The sequence below is a fragment of the Dryobates pubescens genome, chromosome 8 (genome assembly GCF_014839835.1).
Source record: "Dryobates pubescens isolate bDryPub1 chromosome 8, bDryPub1.pri, whole genome shotgun sequence".
In the NCBI taxonomy this organism is placed as follows: domain Eukaryota; kingdom Metazoa; phylum Chordata; class Aves; order Piciformes; family Picidae; genus Dryobates; species Dryobates pubescens.
The window spans coordinates 18,313,980-18,338,709 of record NC_071619.1 but is presented as its reverse complement, the minus strand read 5'-3'; positions in this window follow the sequence as shown (position 1 = coordinate 18,338,709).

The following is a 24,730-nucleotide window of genomic DNA, read 5'->3' as shown; positions in this document are numbered from 1 at the left end:
CCAAACTAATTAAAGTGCTGATTACACAGATCCTGGCAACCAGCCTGATAGTCACTTTCTGGGAGCAACTGGCATGGTGTATCCTATTGTACAAATGTCCACGGAGAGTAACAGGAAGCAGCAAATTCTCATATGTGGCTGCTTGGGATTCAACCAAACGAGTTACCATGGGATGAAATGAGCTTGGGAATGGCTGGAGCGTTGGCTGTTTCAGGCAGTTTCTGTGCATGTCCTTGTCCTGCAGCACTCTATACTGAGGAAAAAGCCCTGTTTCTTACCCTCCTTCTACCTGCTATTTGCCCCCCTTTTGCAGGCCCAAACCAAAGGCTAAGCTACCATGAATTTCCTAGGTATCAGAAAGCACCGATGGGCAGTTGTTATGGTATAGGTGGTGTTCATGCCCTGTCTGCTTTCAAACTGGGATTTTGTCGTGATTAAGTATAGTGTGATTCAGCCATCAAGCCCTCATGTAACTCCTAGCACATGAACTTCCCTTCAGCTTTGATGGACAGATTGATCCCTTATCCTTTTGGATGCTGAGCAGGCTGAAGTTTATTTCATTCTTGAAAGGGAAATGATCAATTAATTGTAGGTGCTGTGGCCATAGCTGTGGCAGAAGACTTTATGTCTGTTAGACCTTAGACATAAAATGAGTGGGAGTCTTCATGTGGCCCTGTCTTAGCTGCTGAGCTGACAAATGACAGAATTTGGTATAATCCACTATAGTGTTTGATATGCTTTGCTCTGTATCATTAATAAACCTGTGAACTGGCCTGACACCGAACTCAGCTGTACCCTCTCCCATGTGCTGATCGTTATCGTGTTACCTTACCTTTGCTTTATGGGCCATCAGCCAGATTTCAGTCATGTGATGGTGCTCTGTGCAAGCCCATCTGATGTTGCTTTCCTTCTAGGGTTTTGCCAGGCCCTTTTCTCAAGGCTCCAGACTTTTCACACTCCTCTTCTGTACTGATATGAGTTCATTTGCATTCCAGATCTTTCCCAGTTCCCTCAATGGACTGTCTGCCAATGAAGTTTCTCATTGTTTCTGCTGTGAGGCCAGGCAGTCCATCAGGGGCCAACACAGCTGTATGCAAGATGCTGTACAAACACACAGGGCTCATGCATCTGAAGACATTATACTAGATGGCATGAGGTGTTGGAGGGAAAAAGCTGAAGAGAGGAAAAAAGACATTGTGAAGCAAAGTAGCTTGTACTGCACCCTCTAGCACACTCTGATCAGTGGTTTCTTGTCTCCATTTGCTAGAAGGGTCAGGTTAAACATGTCTTAACATTTTCTTACCTTGACTTCCCCGCCGCTCCCTTCCCCCCCCCCCCCCCCCCCCCCCCCCCCCTTTTCCCAAACCAAGAGCTCCAGGATCAAAAACTGCATTGCTATTGGAAGGTATTAAGCAATATGTTGCTCTCTTTGGGATCTTCCCCTGTAACCTCAACTACTTTGGCCTGGGAAAAATAGTTTTGATGGGAAGCACCTGGCCAAAGCCTGACAAGAGGGAACAGCTGAGGCTGTCAGGAGGAATGAAAGAAGTGATGTGGAAATGGGCTCCTGTTCTCTTCAATAGTGTGATCCCCCTGCTGGGTTGCTGGCCTAGGGCAGGTATTCCTCCTTACAGAGCCAGGCTAGCCAGTTGTTTCCATGGCAGTCATCTGGTCTCCATGTCCATGCTATATCTGCTCTGTGGTGCTATCGGACAGTGTGCTAAGAGGCAGCTGCATTATTCTACGTGAACTCTTAGTGTGCCAGAGGGGAGGGTGTAGATAGACAGTGGCCTGCACTGCAATACTCCAGTTACCTCCCAGGACCAAACATGCCATATGCTTTCTGTAGGCTTGGGGGAAACTGGTGGCAGTACAGATGAAACCTCATCAGTGTGATTGGTGTGTCCCAGTTACTGACTTTCTAAAGTTTGTTGTCATTTTGGTTTCACCTCCTCTGTTGAATTATCACCTATTCCCCCAAGTACAGATCCTTTTTGCTCTGCAGCACTCACTCCTGCTCCTCCTTTGTGTTCTATCTGCCCAATCTCAGCTCTTGTCCCCACCCTGGCAAAATGTCTTGTTAGATCTTTTTGCCTAGAGTACTGGATATTTGAGGCTCCTTACATAGTCATCAGAGCCAGAGATGTAGTCAGGGGAGGTTCATTTGACTCAAGATTCAAATTGCTTTCTAGAGCTGTGTGCCAGTGAAATGCCTAGGTTAGATGAGCTGAAAAAGACCTGAGGAAGACATGTCAGTGAGTCAGAAAAAGCTGCAGAAGGGAGACTGGAAGAACTGAGCAGGAGTAATCTGATCTGTTTCCTAGAAACTCCTCACTGATCTCCCTGTTAGTTCCAAGGTGGTAGATGTTTTATGGTCAGTGCTGAGCAAGTGCATATCCTATCCCTGTTTCTGTCCTGCCTGGGGTCTCTAATAGCACTGACACACAGAGGAGTGCCACAGAGAAAAACATTGCTCTGACTCTGGCAGCCTGTGGACATAGCTGCTGGAGAAACAGTTGAGATTGATGTGAAAGGTGGCCACATTTCTGTCTCCCTAGACTCTTACCAGGACCTGGCAAATGCTCCATGTGTTGTGGTTTGCTCATCTCTTCTTAAACCCATCACCTTAATTATAAATGACCCAGGGAGATGTTTGTCACCAAGAAATGGGTAGGGAAGGCAGAAAGGACTTCTCTTGATCAGAGTGGCAGGTGGAAAATGCCCCGGTATGTCTGCTTTGCTCCTGTCCATCTTCGTGTCAGAATGAAGGGAACCTGTAAACATATTCCTGCTTCTCTGATTGCATCTGAGTCACTCTGGGCTCTGCTCTGGGGCCTTGTTTACTGTTTGGGAAGTGGTCTTTCCAGTTCTCACTCCCCGCTGCATCCGGATATGGTCCAAGACTTGCTTTCTCTCTGTCAGCCCTAACAGTGATTAATAAGGGCACACATTTCCTAGGTTTTGCACCCATTTTTCTTAAAGACTTGCAGGCTAGTGGTAAGGAGACTGAGATTGTAAACCATTGCTGGCATGTGAAGGGCCCGGGGGCAGCAAGTCTTGGAGAGGCTGTGATGCAGTTCCAAACATGGTGAAAGCACAGGGCAGCTTACAGAGACAAATTTTGCTGTCAGTTGTAGGTTTCCTGCAGCTGAAGTGAAACACTGGAATCTATGGTTCATTGTTATTCACACTGCTACCTTCTCAGAGGTGACAATCCCAACAGTAGCTGTTGTGATACTTCTAGCTCTTACAATGCACTTCTTCACTGTCTCAAAGATCAAGAAAAGCCAACAAGTGAGTATCCTGGAAGATTTTCCATGAGATTTGAGACTTTTTGCCTCTCATATGGTTTCTGTGAGTTGCAACCTGTATGCTGTCAATCCAAGTGGCCAAGTGGATATTATTTTTCTTTTGTTTTTTTCCTTTCTCAAATGCCTCATGGTTCAGACAAGTCTTCCCTTTTAATCAATGAGAGTTTGTCCTAAGTACAAAGCCCAAGGCTAACTTCATTGCAAAAAAAGCCTAAACACTGATGGTGGCAGGGAATTTTCTTGGGATTGTTGTAGGTTTCCTGCAGCTGAAGTGAAACACTGGAATCTATGGTTCATTGCAGTAATGTCCTGTTGCCTGAGCTCTTTCTACACAGCTCCATAATAAAAGCCATGTCTGGAATACAAGTGTGTTTTTCAGTCAATCCTTTTTCCCCTGCCCTATCTCACAGGGGAGTAAATGCCAGCACTGTCCTCCCACTCCCATCTTTATTGATGTTATTATACACTTTGGTCACTTGTTCACGTGTTTAATATTTAGGCCTAGACCTAACCTGGGATAGGAACATGCAGGAAGTTTGGATCCTATTTGCGGCTTAGCTCAGTGGTGTAGGAGATGTCAACTGAATTTATTCCATGTTAGTACCCAGTCTTTAAGACAGTGAAAATTGTCCTGAAGATGTTGTGTAGTGACCTCCAAGAAGGTCTTGATGTTGCAATACCAGAACAATGAAATCCATACAAGTAATTCAGGAAAAAATATTGTAATGCTGCTAATCAAATGCAGCACTTTCATGAAAAGAGAGGGCCCAGCAGTATGGGGCACTGAAGTAGAATCTTTGTAGTCTCATAACCAAACTAGAATATAAGTGTTATTGCAGCCCTAAATAGAGGCTGGAGAATCATCTCAATCCAAATTACTAGAACCAAGTTTAACTGGACACTACAGGGCTCTCATAGCTGCTGAGTCTTAAATTAATTTTTGCTGTAAGGATGGGCTGTCTGTTATAACTCCAGTGGAGTTTTAGATTTAAGGAGCCAAAATCAATGTGGACTGCAGAGCCATCATCCTTACAGAGATACCTGATTCTCACCAGGGTTCTCCCTTATTCTGGCAATGACAGTTCTAGCTATCACTTCAGTTTGGGTCTGAATGTAAAAATTGAACAGTCCTATTATTTACCAGAATCTGCTGGGTCTTTAGAGTAAAGAAGAGACTTAATGTTTCTCGATTGCCATATCCTTACATTTGACTTTACTATAGAGATGGGTGTCTTGGCACCTTGGCACATGATTTCAGGTGAGATAGCCAGCAGCAGGATGCTGCTCCATAATGACCTGATGAACCAGAGCTCCCTGGTGCTGCCCCGGGTCCTGTGGGCACCTGGCTGAAAGGCAGCGTTTTTAAGGACAGCCAGTGCTCAGCCTTCGATGAATTCAGCTCCGTCTGCCAGGGGGAAACCCAGTCTTCAGGGCAGGGTGCAAGGAGAGAGACAGTGAAGGAGGGAAGGATTGCTGTTTCTGTGACTGCAGCCCACACATACATGAAGGAGAGACAGAGGAAAAAAGGGAATTAAGGCAGAAAGTGGAGAGGTTACCAGCCAGTAACCTCTGAAACTGGGGTTAACCACGTTGTTTTTAGGGATGGTCACATCCTGCTTGGAGCCAGACTTGTGTGAAGTTGGTGTGCTGGTGATAGCAGCCAGAATGCACCAGCTCACAAACAAACAAGCAGAGAGAGGAATAAAGGAAGGCAGGAAGACAGATGCCCCTTGGGCAAACACTTGTTAAATTGACAAACTTGTAGAAAATGATTAAGGCTCTCGCTGTTCCTGGTCCGGAGGGGCCCTGAGCTGCTGCCTCGAGCTAAGATACAAAGGTAGTTCCTTGGGAGCCTACAGTGGACAGGGCACAGAGGGAGGTGAAACAATTACTGCCTGTCTCTGCGGTGCCGTCTCTTGTCAACTGTTATTTATGTTTCCCCAAATGTTGCAGTCTTCTTACAAGGAAAGCAGGCCTTGCCAATCTATGGCAAAATAATTGCAGCCACCTTTCTCCCTCCTTCCCTCTCACTTCTCCCTCCCCGTGTCTCTCTCTCTCCCTTGTCATGTCTCATTCTTTCCATCTCCGATTTACCTTGGACTCCTTTGGTAAAGAATTGCAATGTAACCTCCAATGGGAATTTGGATCTTTCACATTGGTAGGGCTGAGTGCTCTCTTGTGCCTTGGACCCTGCTGTGATCCCTGCTGGAAGCCACCCTAAGACAAGAGACCAATGCCACTACAGCAGCTATTGTGGAAGCATTTTGTGCCAGGCTTTTTCTTGTCTTTATAAGCTTGCAGCTGACTCAGTGTAAAAGTGCTTCCCTGTCCTTTGCAGCTGAAATATACTTCCAGGAACTGAAAGTCAGATGGTGTATGCACAGGGCCCCAGCTGTACTGACCTCACAGAGGGAGTCAAGAAGAAAGGAAAGGTAGTTACAAAACCACTTTCCAGCCCTCATGTAGGGCTGTCCCTACATCAGATGCCTGTTGCCCTTGTGCTTGATTGTCTTTGGAAGTCTCCATCTGGGCAGCAAAGAGTCAAACCAAGGACCGCAGGCAGGGGCAGGCTGTGCTAATAAACAACCTGAAGCAGCCAGGGCTAGTCACTGAGGTTAAGTAAGTCCCTGAGTCTGTAATTGCTTACTGCAAAAGTGTGATGCAGGGCTAAAGTTGCAGGAAGCAGTTCCTGGAGATGATCTTTATCAGGGACCTAGTGCCTTCCAGCAGCCCCTGGGGTTTGTTCAACACAGGAGCCTGTGCTCTGCTCTGTCAGTGAGCCCAGCGATCAAGGTAAATGGAAACAAGCAGAGACCTTTGCCATCTCTTTTGGCTTCTTTGAGAGCAGGGCTGCTTTAGAGGAAAGCCATCAGCACTTGGGCACGATTTCAAACTTTGGACTTCCTCTCACCTACTGTTCTGTTCATCATCCCCCACTTCTCTTAATTCCAGCTATACACAGAGCCCGTCAGTAAAGGGTTAAATGCTGCTTACCCCAGCCAGCTTTGCGTATTTAAAGTGAGTAAAGGTTTAATTACCAAATGATGACAGTGTCATATGGTTTTGGTGATGGCGCGTGGCATTCGATGAATGCAGAAGAGGGGAGGATGTGAGAAAGACACTGAGTGGCAGTGGGAAAGCGAGGAAGCTAAAAATGCCAAAGACAGTAAAACATCTGTAATTTGCAATTCGCTAGTGTTCGCTGATTGCTCATGGATTAAAGATTAAAATCTATTCTCTGGCAGATGGGGGAGAGAGAGAGAGGAAATTCTTACGAGCATGTTTTGCATCTGCATTTCATTCTGCTCCTCTTTACAATAATCACGGATGAGGAAATAAACCCAGTTCTGGGCTGGCAGGAGGTGGGGAAAGCACACAATATAGGCAGGACTCAGCGTGCTTCTCCTGCTCGGGAAATGCCAAGCAGAGAGAAGCAGCTGACATCAGGATCGCTCTTCTTGGTGCCTGGGACTCTGTTTTAGCTGCACGAGGATGAATGTTCCCATGAGGCTTGGAAGTGCCAGAAGCCAGAGCAAAGTATTTCTTCTGGTCACCCCAATTCTGCTTTGGGGGTTTCTTTGATAGGAAGGGGACGTTAGCCATCTGTCCTGTCTCAAGGGATGGCTGAGTCTGGCTGCAGAGTCCATGACGTGATGTTAACGCTTGCAGGCAAACAATACAAGTAGAAATAATGTTTGCAAGTATAAATCATTTTTATAACTTCAGCTAATCAGAATCCGTCCCTTTTATGGGCATGATGAGCTCTCTCTCCCTCTCTCTCTCTTTCTCTCTCTCTCATTCTGACTCTCACACAGGGTTTCTCAAGTGTGCAGGACATTAAAAGAAAAATGGATAATAAAACTGCAAATGCAGGGCCTGCTCTTTAGAGAGGCTGGGTGCTCACGACTCTGGTTGGCTTCACTGGAGCCAGCTTTTTGGTGAAGCCCACAGTCTGAAAGGTACAGGGGACCCTTAAGACCTGCACACCTTAGCAGCAATTCCCCTGCAGAGGAACAGAGCTGACGCTCTCCTGCCTGTGAAGTGCTACTGGCAGACCTGCCTGGTCTGCAGAAATTCTGTTCTCTGGAAGGAGTAACAATTATGTCAAATAATCAGAACAGCAGAAGGGGGTTCACAGCTCCTGAGCCCTGCTCCTGGCCCTGGCCCAGTTCTTTGGGTAGTTTTGATTCCCAGGAAAGGCAACTTCTCCCTGCTGCAATATAAGCCAGTATTGGTGAGGAGCCATGACTAATTTCTGCTCCAGCTGCCCCCCACTTCACACAGGGCTGGCTTAGCTCCACCCACAATAACAAATTTTTTTTTTTTCTGTGGGAGTAAAATTTTGTTAGGTGTCTTTGAAGATGTTGCACAAAGGTGGAGATGATAGAACCTGTCAATGAGATCATTCCACAAACGGCTTGCATCGCCATAACATTTATTGTATAAGTGTACCTATATGTAAATTCATTGTGATATGCTCACATTCATCTTTATGCACATACAGAGACACCCTAAAATCCCAGGCCTCATCTAACAAAACCATGCACTCCTGCCTTTCAAATATTGCCAGTATTTTTAGTGCATGGAGATGAGAAGATGAACATATCAAATGGAATCTAGACTGGGCTGGGTGCAGTTCAAATGGGTATTTGCTATGAAAGTGGGAAAAGGACTGGTCTAAATATCCTCCATATCACATTTCCATTCCATTTTGATGCCCCTGCCATAGATGTGACCTAGCTCCAAGTCCCCCATGCCATTTTGCTGACTTCACTCTGTCTCCCACTAGATACCCTAAGTCAACCCACAGCAACCAGATTGTTTCACAGTGAGTACCTGGATCTTTGTAGGGATGAAACTATACATTGGTAGAAGGGGATGAAGCTGGGGCTGAGCACTGAGAGCTATTTGTGCACTTAATTGGCCTGAGAAGCTTCACCTGGGATCCACACCCCCTCTGCCCATTGGTCTGTGGCTTTTAATTTCATCTGAGGCCTGGCCATTCCCTCCTCACTTACCTTATGTTTTAGGTGTATCTATGCTCAGCTCTGTTTTGTGAGAAGATCTCATACTAAGATTTAGTTTTATCTTCAGTCTTGCTAATAGCACCAGGTCATGCTGCTCCTTACTGGGCTCTCAAGAGGGACCCTGAACCTAAACTGACACCTTGACATTGTCCAGGGATGCTAATGGACTTCATTCTGGCAATCCTGTTTAGATGTTGTGAAACTCTGTTCTGGCTGGTGGGTGTTGCCTCTACCCTGGTTGCCTTTGGTTCTTGACTTAAACTGTGTCATGTAGTAGCCCTGCTCTTCCTGCTCATTGATGCTTTTCAACCTCCTCTGGAGTGTTTTTATCCAAACTCTCTTTTTCCTGGTTAGTCAAATAATAGGTCCTCCTAGCCCATGCTAGTTGCAGCATTTCTCCCATCCCATGCCTCCTGACAGCATCGGCTTTCTTTTGATGTGTTTTCAGCCTTGCTCCAACAGCTGTCCTGCACTTTTGCCTTCTCTTCCCCTTAATCTAGACCCAAATCCCAGCCCTGAACTTTCTGATTCACAGTGACCAGGTCTGTCTGGGCAGTGGCTGTGGGGCTCTGTCTGCAGCTTTGGGGATCTCTTAGCATTGCAGTTGAATTCTGTTAGCATTTAGAGACAGTGAGACAAGTAAATCATAAGGCAGTATTGCTCTAGGACTGTTAATGGGCTGTCAAATATAAGCTGAAGCTACCAGGAAAACTTACCTGGGAGATCTGTTTTGTCTGAGCAGTGCCTGGTACAGCTTGTTTACAACTTAAGAGAAAACTTAGGGTTCACTTAGAGCTGAGAGAATAAAAAAGCAGGATGGGACAGGAAAGATTCTGCTGAAGGAAAGTGGAGAGTGCCATGTCATCTGATAGATTTTATTTTATTTTATTTTATTTTCTGAGGAACAGCTGGTAAGTTTTGGGGGGTTTTTAAATCTTTACCCAAAAAAACCTCAAAAGGTGTTATATTTCCCTTTGGTAAATGGGAAGGAAGATGTCAGAGAAAAGAATGTACTTGGAAGGAGGAAAAAAACCCAACATGTGTGGGGAAAAAACAAAACAAACCAAGAACCAGTATTTGATTAAGAGGAGGAAAGTGATCTCTTTGAATTGGGTCGCTGCTGGTGGACCACTGGGAAAGCAGTGTCTCTGTTTGCAAGTGATCTGTTTCACCAAGCGAAAAAGATGAGGCAGAGCAGAAGAAAAGCTGAAGAAAGATCAATGGGAGGAGGGGGACAGCATGGCAGATTTAATTAATTACTGCATATTAAAATGTTTGTTTACAGTAACAAACAGCTACAAGAGGTCTGATGTTAATTAATTTACAGCATTTTTCACCGGTCCCTTTGCCGTTGCTGGCAGTCAAGGAGGTAATACTGTGGCAGGTAAGATAATGTCCCTTTGGATTTACAGCAGCATCTTGGAGGTGAGCTGGGAAGGTAGCGTGGTTCTGTCTGCCTGCCTCTGCGTGGTACAGGATTCAGAGGATCTCATCCAGGTGATAAAAGGGACATCTTTTGCCAGCCTGGGCAAAGGGTGCCACAGTATGGCTTGGAGTTGGGCAGTGTAAGGGTGCTTAGATGAGAAAGCAAGGTTTTTGGGGTGGGGGTTTGCTGTCATTGATCATGCTGCAGAAGCAGGTGTGCTGTGAGGTTTCAGTTAACTTCATTATTGTGGGTCCTGCAGCTCCAAAGGAGTCTGGGCAGCCTCTATGGTATTCAGGACTGTGTAATGTAATCTTGTTAGGGTTGGCATGCAGAGGATCACTCCTTTTCATGTGTGAAAGACTCTGGGGTGGCATGTGTCCTGCCCTAAAGACAGATATGATCACTCTGTGGGCATTTAGCAATTTTTTTCCAAGCTGGGCACATTTAGGTCTTTATGGGTTCACACCAGGGGAGAGCAAACATGGAACCAAGTTTTGCAGAGAGAATTTGGAGAGAATATGCCTGATCCTAGGCATCTTCTTTGAATAAACCAAAATTCAGGCTCTAGAGAAATCTACACGTGTGGTCTTCCAGCCCAGTGTAGCTTCTCTGCCTGTCTGCCTTCTGCTCTGGCCTTACTTATCACCTAGATGGCTTTGGAGGGCAAAGGAGAGATGGTATTTTTGTACCACTGTCCCAGTTGTGCTGTAGTTGTGGCTAGATGCTTTCAAAGTGGATGAGAAGCTCTATGTGAGCTGAGAAGGTGGGTCAGGTCCTAAGAACAATATGTGAGCTCTGCAAAAAGAAGGGGAAACCTACAAGGTTATTTATAAAGCTCCGACTGTTGCTCTGAAGCAGAGATCTGAGAAGCCCTTTCACACACTGCATAATGTGCTTATGGATGGGCAGGTAATTAAGCATGGAAAGAGCAAGGCTGAGCTTAAAACCTCTGATCCTGGTTTCACTGGTGTTAACACTAGCAAAGAAGCAGTACCAGGAGGCCTGGATTTCACACCTGGCTGGTTTCTCTGGCTGATAGAGCTCTGTTCTGTGCTCCTTTTGAGTGAGTTCTTTGTAAATGCAGCTATTTCTTGCTTCTCTTGGTAGTTCCTTACAACCATGAGACTATATATACCATGAAGAAGGTAAGTCAAAACTTATCCCACTCCTACCAGCACTGAAGGCCTCTTCCTCAAAACCCCAGCTGGACTAAATTGGCCTTTTGCCTGAACTTAACTGAACCACAGTTGTGCCAGCTGGGGGACACTGAGCCTCTGTCTTCCAGATGCCTCAAGCCAAAAAATGTCTTCTCCTGCTTCTGGAAGCTCCTCATCTGACTTTCTCTGTGGGGCTGCAGGTGGGCTTTGTTCTTATCTACATGTGGGCTTTTGCCATAATCCTAGAAGGGATCTTGGTAGTGGCCCTGATACTGGCTCTGTCATTTTAATTGGTAGTTAACACTTGTAATTGGTCCTGACTGTATCCCCCTAGCAATTAGCTCTTGTCACCGTGGTTCAGTTCCAAGTCCTTGATACCTGGTGTTAAGAGGTCCTAACATTGTCCTGCTTAAACTACCCTTTGCTGTTTGTAATTTGACCTGCTATAACTTTGGACATGAGCCGCTGCTCCGCCCTGATCTCAGCCGTGCCCTGATCTCAACATGAACACTCATTATAATTCTCCCTTTTACTGACCTCTGCAATCAATCCCTGTAACAGAGAATCATAACAGTAATTGAATGATAATCAGCAGAAGACAGCACTCTAGCAGGAAGATGTGTTACAGCACAGAACACAGAAAAGCCCCTAGGTTAACTTTCTTTTATTCAGAGACATTCAGATTAACCTTTGTGCTTGTGTGCAGGCAGTTTTAACTACAGGGGGGCCTCTTGCATCTCTGTCCATCGTGGCACTAGATTTCTGCAACCCAAACAGAGAAGACATAATCTGCTGGGTTCAGAAATGATGAGGAGTTTCTAGGTGCTAAGTGCAGCAGGATGAGAGCAAGTTCTCTAAGTACCATGTTGTTTCAGAGAGAAGCCTGCAAGGCAGCAAAACCTTTGCTGACGAATGATTTCTCAAACTGTTAATGGGCTGAGCATAGCTGAACATCTGGGGAAGACACCGGAGCAGCTGTTGCTGCTCTTTAACTTTCCCCCTGCTTTGCCTTTAACTAGAAAAGTGCTGACAGAAGGTAACAAATGAGAAAAGCAGTGACTCTCAGGGCAGGTGTATCCCTGCCCTGGATGCAGAAATTACACAGCCCTGTGAACAAGATCACAGACCAGTGTGGGGGGTGTGCGTGTGTTTGCACCTTGCAGTTTAAATGAGGAGACCAATGATCCTCAAAGAGTCCTGTAGACACACGGCACTTGGTCCAGCTGAAAACGTCTGCTTTGTGCTTTTTCCTGTTTCCATGGTTGGTCCGTGCTTCGATAGTGGGAGCAGGTATCTTGAGTGACCTCAGATGTCTTACATAGGAATGAAAGTGTCAGTCACTTCAATAGAGGTCTGAGCTTGTTCCTTGTGCAAGGAATACTCAAATAAAGAACTATCTTGTAGAAAGGCCTTCCCTTTCAGAACTCTGAACAGGAAAAGACAAAGGCTAAGCTTGTAAGAGTTTGTACTTACTATGAAAAATGTCACCAATGTTGGTGATAAAGTGGAACACCATGTTGTTTTACCATGGTTCTCCTGATTCTGTTAAGTGAACAGGATTTAGAGACCCTGCTTTTAGTCCTGCTTACTGTGTGAGCTAAACTGAACAAAGCCACCTCTCTGCATCTGTTTTCCTCACTCTGTCTTGTCTGCTCCTGGTGTGATAGATGTAGTATATGGGGCCTTCAGTTCCAGCTGGGCTCCAAATAGTATTGCAGTAGGTTTGTTACAGTAACACACTGACTAGGTCCAGTGGAGTTATTTAGTTTCTGACATGCAGAAGACAAGTTGGGTTGGGAATTGGTCAACACTGGAATGTGCTCCACTGCCCATCCTTAAAAATACTTAAAATTTGACTGGACAAAGCCTGAAGCAGCCTCATCTTGATGACCCTGGTTTGAACAGAGACTGGAGAGGTCACTTCCCTCATTCAGTCTGTGATTCTGTGTTGTAAGAGTCTCAGAGGTGCTGAGAGATCCTGGAGGGTCTGTCTTCTGGTGCAGGCACTGTGGGGCATGGCCCTAAAACTCCCAGTGATCTCCTGGAAGTTTGGCAGTGCTGTGGAGTTGTAGGTATCTCAAGGACATGTACCATGGTCCAGGAAGGATGCGGTACTTCAGAGAGGCCTTTAGGCTAGCTGCTAACAGCTGTGGCTCTCCTTCCACCTGGACTGCACATGCCATACTGTATGGAGGGCCAGCAGCACCTCTTACCCTGTGTTTCTTTTGTGGGTAGTAACTGTATGTATGGGTAATAGCAGTAGCTGCTTTTTACGAGACTTGGGATACTTGTTTTAACTAAAATAACACAGTGAAATAGCAGACTAAAATATACCAGGGCACAGTGGAGCTGAAGTTTCTCACAAGGATTGGTACTACCAACTCTCTGTAGCTCCACACCACTGTCTTGGGGCAGTGGCATGTTTATTTTCTTTCCTAGTGTGTGTTGGTATTTCACTTCTTTTTCCTGACAGAGATAAATGATTTCTTTAGATCTGAATAATAAGTAAGTAAAATAAATGTGCATGTCGAGTTGGTAATTCTGACTCAAGTTCAGGCACATTGAAAACTCAGGATCGTAGTAGCATTTTGTTACCTAGACTTTGCTTCCCATCATTTTGTTCTCTGGGCTTTTAGTTCCTTCTAGACTAATTTAGCATAAAGAGGATTGAGAGCCAGTCCGGACAGTGGCTAATGTGCCATGCACTGAAGATGTAGTTGGAAACCAGAAATGGACAGGAAGGCTAACCTGAAGATCTGAGTTGTGAGGCTTCTTTAGGTAAAAGAGAAGCTTCTCTGCAAGATCTCATCAACTCATTGAACTGGGTGTTGAGACTTGAAGAAAAACATAGGCTTGCATGGGCTCACTGTGTAATTACAAGACTTGTAAGTATTTTCATTATCTGATAATGTATCCAGAATGTATCTGGTTTCGGTCTCCTTTCATTGCAAATTGTTGAAGGAGGTGCTGAATGTCGTTACTGATCAGCGCAGAATGTAGCAGACTGGGGACTTTGGCCTTCCTAGGAGCTCCTAAGCACTGAGATCGTACTTTGTAATGAATAACAGCATATGGACATGAGGTGACCTCAGACAGGACCTGATTGCACTCTCTTGCCTGTGTCACGTCTGTGGGGTTTATATGTGAAATCAGTGAACTGCACCAATTTGTATTAGTGGAGTGTCTGGTGTGTGGACTCCAGGAATGTTGCTCCTGATTTATGCCACTGCAAAAGCAGTTGTAGACTAAGCAGGTGCAAATGTACATATTTGATGCAGGCCTCTGACTTCCCTCAGAGTGCTGTTGGAGCTCCTTGCCAGCGTATTTTTGCCTGTAGAGCCTCCAATTCTTCTATGAAGAGCAAAACAAATATTATATCACAGTAAGAAGACAATGTCTGTCTTGACAAAGCCAGCCTGTATAAATATGTAGTAGTAATACTACTACTAATGATTATTATTGGGTAATCTCTTGTTTGGGATTCTGACTGCACAAGCAGTTCCTCTGCATTTTGACAGTCTTGTGAACAGTAAGAAAGTGTCAAAAATGATGCAAGTATTTAGCATTTGTGAACTTAACTCTATAAACTTGATGGAGTGAAAAGAATCTTTTGTTCTGTGCTGAGTTGAGAAATATTCTGTCTCTCTGGACACCTGCCATCTTCTCCCTACTGCATCTTTTACGTCCTGCTGTGAATCTGCAGTATCTTCTGCAGTGGCAGCAGCTGGCAGGACTCTGGTGCCTTTACCCCTCAGTTAGCTTTCTGTATTTGTACAGCACCTTGCACCACTAGGCCCAAGTTCCTGTACAGGGCTCCTTAGGGGTCCAACAGTGATAAATAATGACAGTAAAATATGTCAGCAATGAACAACATGACCTTGTAAATCATTGACAGCTAGAGCAAGTGTTTCCTCTTTGGAAAATATTCACCCTCATGTCTGTATTATTCTTTCATCTCTTTATTGTCTTTCCTGTGCTAACATGGGACAGCAGCCAAAAAATCCATGGGGTAAATGTGCCGGAGCAGGTCCACAATCTGAGTGGAGATGCTGGGGTGTCAGTAAAGCTGATTTATGCTGTTGCGGGGCAGCCCCAATGTCCCTAGGACACCCTCCTGTAATGCTAAACTGGGTGTGTGATTCCTGTAATCACTCAGTAGGCATATTTTGGAGAATGAGATCTGAGCCAAGAGCAGAAATCTAATTCAGGATCTCGGGTGATCTTTCTTTCTTTTAACTGGTGGCCTTGGGCTCAGAGTGACTGACTCACACAAGGAAATGAGTGTGACCTGTACGTTGTTACTGCTATGTGTGCACGTAAGGGCAATTGAGTTGGTTGATATCTGATGAAAACGCTGATGACTTTTTGGTGACCTCTGATGGAAGGGTCACATTTGAGACCAGGAGATTTTTTTTTCTGCACAGTGGTCTGTCATAAACAGCACCACCTCATTTCCACATGCTGGCTTTGCAGGAAACAGTAACAGTCCAGCATTTCCAAACTTAACCTGTACAAAAGTTGGGGTCTGTACCTTTAGTTGGCTTAAATTGGTGTACCTCCTTGGGATTCAAGGGAGCTTTATTTACCTCTACCAACTGGTTCTTAAATGCCAGGGCAGTCACTAAATGCTGTGGGGTGTCTGTGTTTCTATCCCACTCCCTGAGTAGGTGTGCTGCTTATATTAGGTTTGGAGCAGCAGAATATTCCTAGTAGTAGAGAATGTACAATTAACAATCAAATCTTGCAAGGCTTGAAAATGTTTGTCAGAAAGTAACACACTTGTGATCTCTTGTAGGTCACTAGAGCCTACAGGTATCTAATTTGTCTGCAATTTACAGCAGTTAGTAGCAAAGGAAGGGAGAATGGGGTGACATGCTGCCTGGTTCAGCCCCAAATTCAACTACCAATGTTAATTAAAAATCAAGTAGTAGGAGATATCAATGAGGGGAAGACTGAAACCTGTCCCTCCTTGCTGCCAAAAGGGGGACTGTGTGCAAACTTGAAAGCTATGGATTACACAATATGGAAACCAGTTAGAAATGTCATCCTCCTGAACTGCAGGGTTAACAAGGAGCCAGAGAACCACACAGACCAGAATATATAACCTGCAGCCTAAGGCCCATAACAGTGTTATCTTTCTCCACCAGTGAGCAGTCCTGCCCTGTCCTTGTTGTCATATTGGTGACTTGTCTTTCACGTGGAAACTTTGTAGTACTAGCAGTTTACACTCATACATATATATGTGTTGTTATTATTTTAATTTTTTTTTTCTTTTAGGAGCTGTCCTACCAGTATTGATTTCAACTTCTCTCATTGGAGCCTGATCACAGCTCTTCCTCTGCAATGCTATCAGCTACAACCAAGTTCTCCATACTGCTGTGTGTAGTATGCGAGGTAGAGTGCTGACATGCTGATAATGGTGAGGGATGAGCCTACAGTTGAGGGAAAGGGTTAGGCTCAGTTGGTTTCACAGCTGCTGTAGTCACTGGTGTCAGCAGAGGGTTTCCTTAATACCATTACATGGTTTGGGCTGCATCATGATATGTTACAGGCCAGGTGACTTTCCACCACCTAAGAACTGGCCCTCACCTCATGCTGCTGCTCTGCAAAGCACCATTGCTATTGTATGTCCTTACACTTGCCTGCACCTCCCTTGTTGCCTAGGTCAGATTGGCAGGACTGGATGTGGTTTCTCTTCCTAGCTGGACACTGTGTAGGATGAACAATTGCAAACTTCCAGTAGTGAAATGTGTTTTGAGTAGTCAGTGAATGGCTCTGAGAGGCCCCTTTTGCATCCTGCACTAATAGATGAAGATTCTTGTGCCATCAGAGTAAGATTGATAACTCCTCTGACATTTCATATTCAATATTCTGAATATTGAGAGGTGTGAGTTTCCCTTGAGACACCAACCTTTCTGCTTCTCTCCCCCTTCATCTACAGAGAGCTTGTGAGAAGACTCTGGGTGGGAGGGAGCTAAGAAAAAGCAAAGAAAGACTTGGGGTGGCAAAAAGGAGAAAAATGATACAGAGGAGCATTTCTTTTCTTTGGCTTCATCAGCAGCAAGTCTCTCATATCAGAGCCTGGCAGATGGAATTGTGCTGCTCAGCCACAATGAATGATCCTGTTTCCCTGGTCCCCAACCCAGCAGGGTCATTGAAATAGATTTAAAAACTAAAATAAAAATATTTCAGTGTTTATGGACACTAGAATCTGTGATCTGTTTTGCTCAGAACATTCAAGGGGTCAGAGTCAGGAGGAGATGGGAAGAGAGAAAAAAATAAAGGGAGCTCAAACCAACTTGAAGAAGTTTACTTTTTTTTCCCCCCTTTCTTAAAATTTGCTGTGAGGAGGTGATCAAGATATTTGTCTATGCAGACAGCCATAGGTTGCTTAAAGAATGAGAACTGAAAAAAATAGTTTTGACTGCATTTCTCCCCTTCCCACTCCTTCTCACTGCCTGATATGCCAGTAAGTAGTGGCACCTGGAGCAGTTGTGGATACCCAGAAATGTAGCTCTGGACACATTTTTGCCAGGTGGGAGTTGTCCTAAATCAGTTCACTCTGAAGGGGCTAGCTTAGATGAGTTTTATGCTTCATCTGTTTAGATGTTGAATGAAAGATCCTAGGTGCATATTTGTAATACTATTTGCTGTCCTATTACGACTGGAAAGGAAATAGTCTGCATTTCCTGCATGCTAATGTCTCAGCTGATGTCACCCTGCATGACCTCTGTGTGGCATCAAATCCTCAGCCAAATGTGGATGAAAAAGCCTCATGTAGCTCTGCTCTATCTCATCTGCTACCTCAGCCAGGTGGATAAGGTGGCCTAAATTCCAGCTAGTGAAGCTGGAACAGGTGGGCAGGTGTTTTTGAAGGTTTTAAATTTCCCAAAGGAAATGTACTGGATAGCATGAAATTTAGTCTGGCTGCATCTGGCCATGGTACCGTTTTGGTTCATGTTGTGTCCATGGATTCATAGTATATCAGTAAAGAGACCCTGCAACGTTGAAGTCTATGATGGGCTTGTCTCCAAATGCTGCTCTCCTGTTCCCCTGAAGGTTCCATGCAAGTGCATGTACTGGCAGTGCAGAGGGCAAGTGTGTGAGCAGGGAAACAGGCAGCCATGGCAGTGACACCTTGGGACAAGAGGTGCTCTGTTGGCAGCTCAGCTTCCTTGATGAGAGTTTCCAGTGCCATGGCTCAAAAGCTGTGTGTTGTTGTCTGGGGAACAGAGTGGATTGCAGCCTCTTGTGCAGAGAAACACATCTCCCTGCAGGCTGTGGCCTGCAGCAGGCATTCTTTGCTCCTTCACAGTAATTCACCATGTCTCAAGGGACCCATTGAGCTTATTTAACAAAGGTCAGCTAAATTTTCTAGTATCCTGCTGTGAAAGCAGGATTAGCAGAAATCTTATTTATCCTTGGTGTCCAGCTATTTGACTGTTCACTTCAAACTGCCATGCTGGCATAAGTCTGAAATTGGTGTAGTTGTGGTAGACAGAGACTTAAAGCACCCACTGCATGATAACTTGCAAGAGGGTGCAGCTCTACAGGCAGCCCTTGATTTACTTCCTCACTTTCCCTGCCCTGATTTTCCATGGCTGAAACTCCCTAGGTTTTGAGTGGCTTATGGTTTTCATCGGTTTGTATGATTATAGGTAACTTGGGCCAAGTCTGAGTTTGAAGACAACTTGTTTTCAGAGTCACTAGAAACAATTGTGGCTCACTGTGTGTGGTTTCTACTGGAGGGATGTCCCATGAATTGAGTTTATCTGTTGTATTGTCATTGCTACTTTTCATGGCCTGGTGGCCCCGTCTCAGCTGGGACTCTGTGGTGCTAGGTGCTTTGCAAATCATGATAGACAACAGTTGTACTGAAGACTATGCAGTTTAAATGGATATGGCTGCCAGATTTGCAAGGATGGTATTCTGTTTTTTTCAAGCAGGGGTCTGTTGCATCCTCCTCCTTTTTGCTCCTATGAGCTATCTGTCTGTTTCTTTTCTTTTAATATGTTGTTGAATCTATGTATCTCACTTCTGGGATCTCCCCAGTCACACCCACAAAGAGCATCTGTTTCTAGCTTGTGATGTGCAGGATCAACTTCTCATTCCTGCTGCCCCAGATTTTGCTTTATGAACAGCCTGTTAACAGTTGCTGGAGTACTCATCCAGTCTGTAGCCTTACTGGCATCAGGAGCATTTCCACAAGCCACATGGCTCAGGAGTAGTGTTATGGTAGTTATTCTATGGCTAGCCATAGAAGTAACCACCAAAAGCTTGGGGAGCTTTTGCAGCTTCCCCAGGACATGGTCAGGAAGCTTGCAGCAGACCTGAATCTTCTGAGGAGCAGCAGCAGTGTCAAGCACAAGGTCACCCTTCTCTTCGCAGCAGTGGGTACAACTGCTGACCACAGATGGCTGAGTGATTTGTGGAGCAGGCACAAAAGACCAGAGGGGGCTGAGTGGGTCAAGGCAAAGCAAAGGGAGGCAATGATGAGAACTGAATTGAAATCTTCCCAGACCTTTGCAGGAGCAGCTCCATCCTTCCCAGATTTCTACCTGCAGCCCCTGTGTAAGAGTAGCTGGAACTGTCAGTTCTGCTGATATGAATTAAAAGTAACATGGCAAATGGTGTTTTCTACCTGCTGTAGTTATCTCTTGAGAAGGAAACAAACATCTCTGGTCAGCTGTCTCAGCCAGGAAAGGCCACTGCAACTTCACCTTCTGGGCTTCCTTTTGCTGATGTGCCATGATACTCAAAGCCAGTGAGGCTGGGCACCATGAAAGCTTGATCCTGGCACAGCCAAGAGATGGATGAGGAGGCAAGCTTCTGCCTTTGGGGAAAGTATGAACACTGAACACTTCCAAGGTAAAGTTTTACCCTTCTCTTCAATTCCTGCTGTAAACAGACACTGATGATGTTTCTACCTTGGAGGAAGAAATAAAATTTTTCTTTTGAATATCTATTTGTCAAGCATTAAAAAGAAATCAATCTGTGTCTTGGTTTCATGGTCTCCAGTCTCTTCTAGGCCATGAAATACTGTGCAGGCTCTGAGACACATGTACTTTGTCTTTTGAAGGCAAAGGCTTCGTGGTAGATATCACCCTTATGTCATGTGCTGGTATATCACATGTGGTGCCTGAGCTAAATGTAAAAACCTGACTTGCTGTGATTGAGTAGTCAAATATGTTAGGTACATTTTTGCTGTTGCCAACTCTTCTATTTCTCGTTTGGTGCTCTCCCATCTTCCTTCTGTACAGGTGACTTGTGTTATTAGGGTCTGATTTTCAAGCATGGACCCTTTCAAGGGTGTGTGTTATCTGAAGGTGTAGGTTGTATGAAAATATCATGGTCTGGCTTTACTTTGATGAAAGTTAGGCCCTGTCTAACTGATACTGTTGTTTCTTGGCCATTGGCTCATCAGAGCCATGGCTTTGCCTTCCTATGAGTTTGCATACCTGCTTCAGAAGATCACTTGCTCTGAAAAACATTGCCTCGTTGGAGAAGGAGATTACAGATGGATGATGGTCTCTTCTCCCAGGCAGCCAGTACCAGAACAAGAGGGCACAGTCTCAGGCTGCACCAGGGGAGGTTTAGGTTGGATGTGAGGAAGAAGTTCTATACAGACAGAGTGATTGCCTATTGGAATGGGCTGCCTGGGGAGGTGGTGGAGTCGCCATCATTGGAGATTTTCAGGAGGAGACTTGATGGGGTGCTTGGTGCCATGGGTTAGTTGTTTAGGTGGGTTGGATTGGTTGATGGATTGGACACGATGATCTTGAAGGTCTCTTCCAACCTGGTCTATTCTATTCTATTCTATTCTATTCTATTCTATTCTATAATGCAACTTTGTAAGATGCAGCAGGGGTTCCACTACCCATCATTCTTAGTGATCTGTTTTTTTTCAGCTGGGGACTGAAGTATAGGTTGTCTGCTAGGATAAGCATTATAATATACTTGCATCTCCTTTGCCACTTGGTCAGGATGACTCTTGCTTAGGGAAGGGCATCAGAACTTGGAGATGGGAAGGATCTGCCTGGGTTTTGGAGTCCAGTCTCCTACAGTGACAATCAGTTTATGGGTCAGATGTATAGCCCAGAAGGGGTTGCAGAAGTCTCTGTCTGAGTGCCCCGACTACTCACAGACAGTTCCATAAACTTCTCTGTAACCTACTGTACATCAGGCTTGAAGCTACAGTGATGAGAACAGAAAAGATCAATGCTTGGGCCAGGTGTCTAGTTGGTAAAAACACCCTGATGGTGCCAGGCCATACCTTGCTCTGTAAAATCATATGAAAGCTTCCCTCCTTCCAGAAAAGCTGACATGAAACATTTAGATAGCATCACCAGCATCACCTCCTGCACTGGCCTTCCTATCTGTTCCAAGACTCCCTGCCAGTGTATACAATGTCAGTCCTGGACAGGGAACTAGCAAACTGCAAGAGAAGTGAGGGCTTTAAGCAAGAGGGGTTCATTCTATCCTGCTGTGTGCAGACAGTCCATTTCATGGCTCAGGCTGGAATACCTCTTGTGGCCCATGGCTTGTCTTCATCTGTCCAGAAGCAGACAAAGTAAAGGAGGTGCTCACAGAGCACCAGGAAAAAGAGGAAGTCAGAGGAAAAATAAAAAAGAGAATAGGAGGCAGGAGGAATTATTTTCCCTTCCCCCTCACCCCCCCTTCCTTTTTTTCATTCCTCCTGCACTCTGCCTGTTCCTGTCAAAGCCGCTGGAAATTGTTACCGACAGATCGAGTGTCTTCCAGTTTCTGTGTCAGGGAGTTTTGCCGACTCTATGAACCATGCAAAAGAGGGGTCAGGCAAGAGAAGGAGAGAGCAAGAGAATGACCAATTCAGCAGAGCTCTGGCTTTATCACTGATCTGGTCAGGTTCACTGGGTTTTAACTCCATGAGCCAGTCAGGCTTAGAAACTCACACCTTTGTTATCACCTTTCAAGGGAAGGGAGCGGGGCAGTGTGAATTCTCTGGGGTCATCAAGAGAGGCAGGCCAAGGATCACCTCTTGTAGCAAAGACTGCATTGCCCTTGCCCTCCACAGCATGCCAGACACTTGGATGCTCTCTGTCAAGATTGATCACTATTTATTACTGCACAGACCAGAATGAGGACAAAGGCACGTTGCAGCACATTTTGGATCCTGCTTGACCAACGTGTCTTAGGGCAGGGAGGAACACAGAGGGACTAAAACTTGCCAGCACTAAGTACTATTGCTGTTTGAGTTCAGGTCAAAACAGAGTTCTGAGACTATGGGACTACTTCTGTTTCTGCCATGTGTTCACCCAGTGGGAAGAGTGACTGTATCTGGACAGGTCTAAAAGCATATGCCCCCTCCTGACTGATTCTGTAAATGTGTGTGACCTGTGTATGCAGTATCAGTTTCCTTGGTCATGAGCTACTGTGTCTGGTGTTCATGGACATCCAAAGCTGCTGTGCTCAAAAGAATGTGATGAAGGCTGTGCACAGCCAAAGAAGGACCTTCCTGGTCCTTCTTCAAGTCTTGTACTGATGGTATGATCATGTCCAAGGAAACTGATGATCAGGGTTGCTCTGTCTGTGGACAGAAGGTTATACTGGACCTGACAGTATTGTCAGTCCTGTTGAAAGTGGCAACTGAAAGGCAAAATACAGTCAATGGGAGGGTCAAGCTAAACCGGTATCCCAGACTGTACAAGACTGGGAAAAAATCTTGAGTGAAGGCTTGAGGGATCTTTAGTTAGTTGGAATAAAGACTCTGTAGATCCAAATTAGTTCATTAAGACTGGGTATCTTCCTTCTCCTCTGCACTGCTAGAGCTTAGCTCCAATGTATCAGTGCTGAATGTGCAGGCCCTGAAAAGAGAAATCTCTGCCTTCAGAAGTGGGTTCCTATATCATTGTGGCTACCTGCAGAGTGGAGGTACTGAATCTGAAGTAGCATTGCTTAGTGGAAGAGAGGAGCTGTAACCCACTGTGACTTTGGGATTTTGTTCCTTTCTTGGCTAAAAAGGCTGTTTGAATGTCTCTGTTGCCCTCTCCAGAGGCATTTGCTGTGACCTCTCTGCTCCACAAAGGCTTTAAGACCTGTTCTCCTGCAGCCAGTAGGGCTACCAACTCAGGAAGAATGACCCCACAAAGTACACTCTGAAGACCTGGGATCCCTCCAGCACTGCAGTGCTTTGCATAACTATTTAGCTGTCTGAGTAGGAAGGCAGAACAACGAGGCAGTGCCAGCTCTGGGGACAGAGATATTAGGGAATGACATGCACATTTTGGTGGTGGCTTTGGCAAGGACAGTGCTGAATGTGGAGATTCCAGAGGACACGTACAAATAGTAGCAGGGCTGGTGCCCCTCTACAGACCAATGGGAACTGGTTTTCTTGCTGATCACTGGCTATTCCGTCAACCTGCAGAGAGTGCAAGACGCTGCCTGTGTGTAAGTCAGTAAAAAAAATTGTGTTGCTCCAGTATAAGGTTCCTGGAATCTGGAAAGTGGAGAAAAATTGAGTGGACTGTCACCTGACCTTGCTGTCACTACCAGCAGAAGGCACAGGGGGATGTCAGGCAGCTTTCTGTATGTGCTGGAATTGTATGGGGACTGCTGCTGCTTCCTGTGGTGGTGAAGAGGCCAGAGCGCATGATATGATAGGTTTTGTACAAACACAAGACACTAAGCTTTCATTACCCAAAGAACAGGTAATAATAGTATAAGGTGAGACAGGGTTAATGACACAGGTGTTATTGAATGAGTAGGAGAGGTATGAGTTTATGCCTGCTGGACTCTATTTAAATGTTGTTGCTAGACCTGAGAAATTAGAAATTGCCTTCTGAAAAGAAGGACATCTCTAGGGTGTCTCAGCTCCCTCCATCAGGGCATCTCATCTGTGCAGTATATGGGAATCAAGGGGGTGCTGATGTTGAAGCTCTTAAAAGGTTCATATGAATCTCATCTGCAGCACAGAGGGAAAGAGTGATAATTTTAGATGGAATTTCTGCTTTCCATGAATAACTTTGCTTTATGGCTTCTGACATGGTGACAACATGGCAGGAGTATGTTGGGTGCTTGTAGGTAGAGACTTGGAAATAGTATTGCTGGGGCAGGTTATAGCCCCTGCTGAGGGTGAAGTTTTGTTATAAGTGCTGAACAGCAGCCTGGATCCTAGACCATAGAGACTCTGGGCAGCAAAGTGCATGGGGAAGCGATACAGCCAAGCGGAGGTGATTTGGTCTAGGTCAGCAACAGAGCTTGGAAATGGTCCCAGATCTCCTGACTCTGAAGCTTCTCATATTTCTTCAGATTTATCTCCCTTGGTGATTAGTCACTCAGCTGTGGCTGGATGAGAGTATCCTGGACAAGGACCACCACCAGAGAACTGTAGCACTGTGCTCTTAAGTTATGCTTTCTGAACAGAAGTTACCTGCATCATGTGTGAGGGGAGGGGCCTTAAATATCAGCAGGAGGCGATGGGCTGTCTGGCAGTAAGAAACTTTCTTAAATCCTATTTCTTGTGCCTTTGTATTGCTTACAGTTCTCTAGAAGGTGAGAGACTATTGTGTCTCAGTAATGAAAAGTTCCTGTGGGGTTTTTGGAAGAGGTCTTTGCCTGAGATAACCATTGATAGCAGGAGAAAAGAAGTGGGTTCAGTACTTGGAAGGAAAGAGTAAGTGTTTAAGATGGGTTGTTAAATCCTCTAAGGATTTGTGACAGGCTTAGAACAGTTTCAGGCAGTTTGTTCCTCTTCCTGTATGAATGTCACCCTTGCTGTGGACTGTTTTCTGATGACTTCTGTGGTGCACTGTTGATTCCCAACTGTGCTAA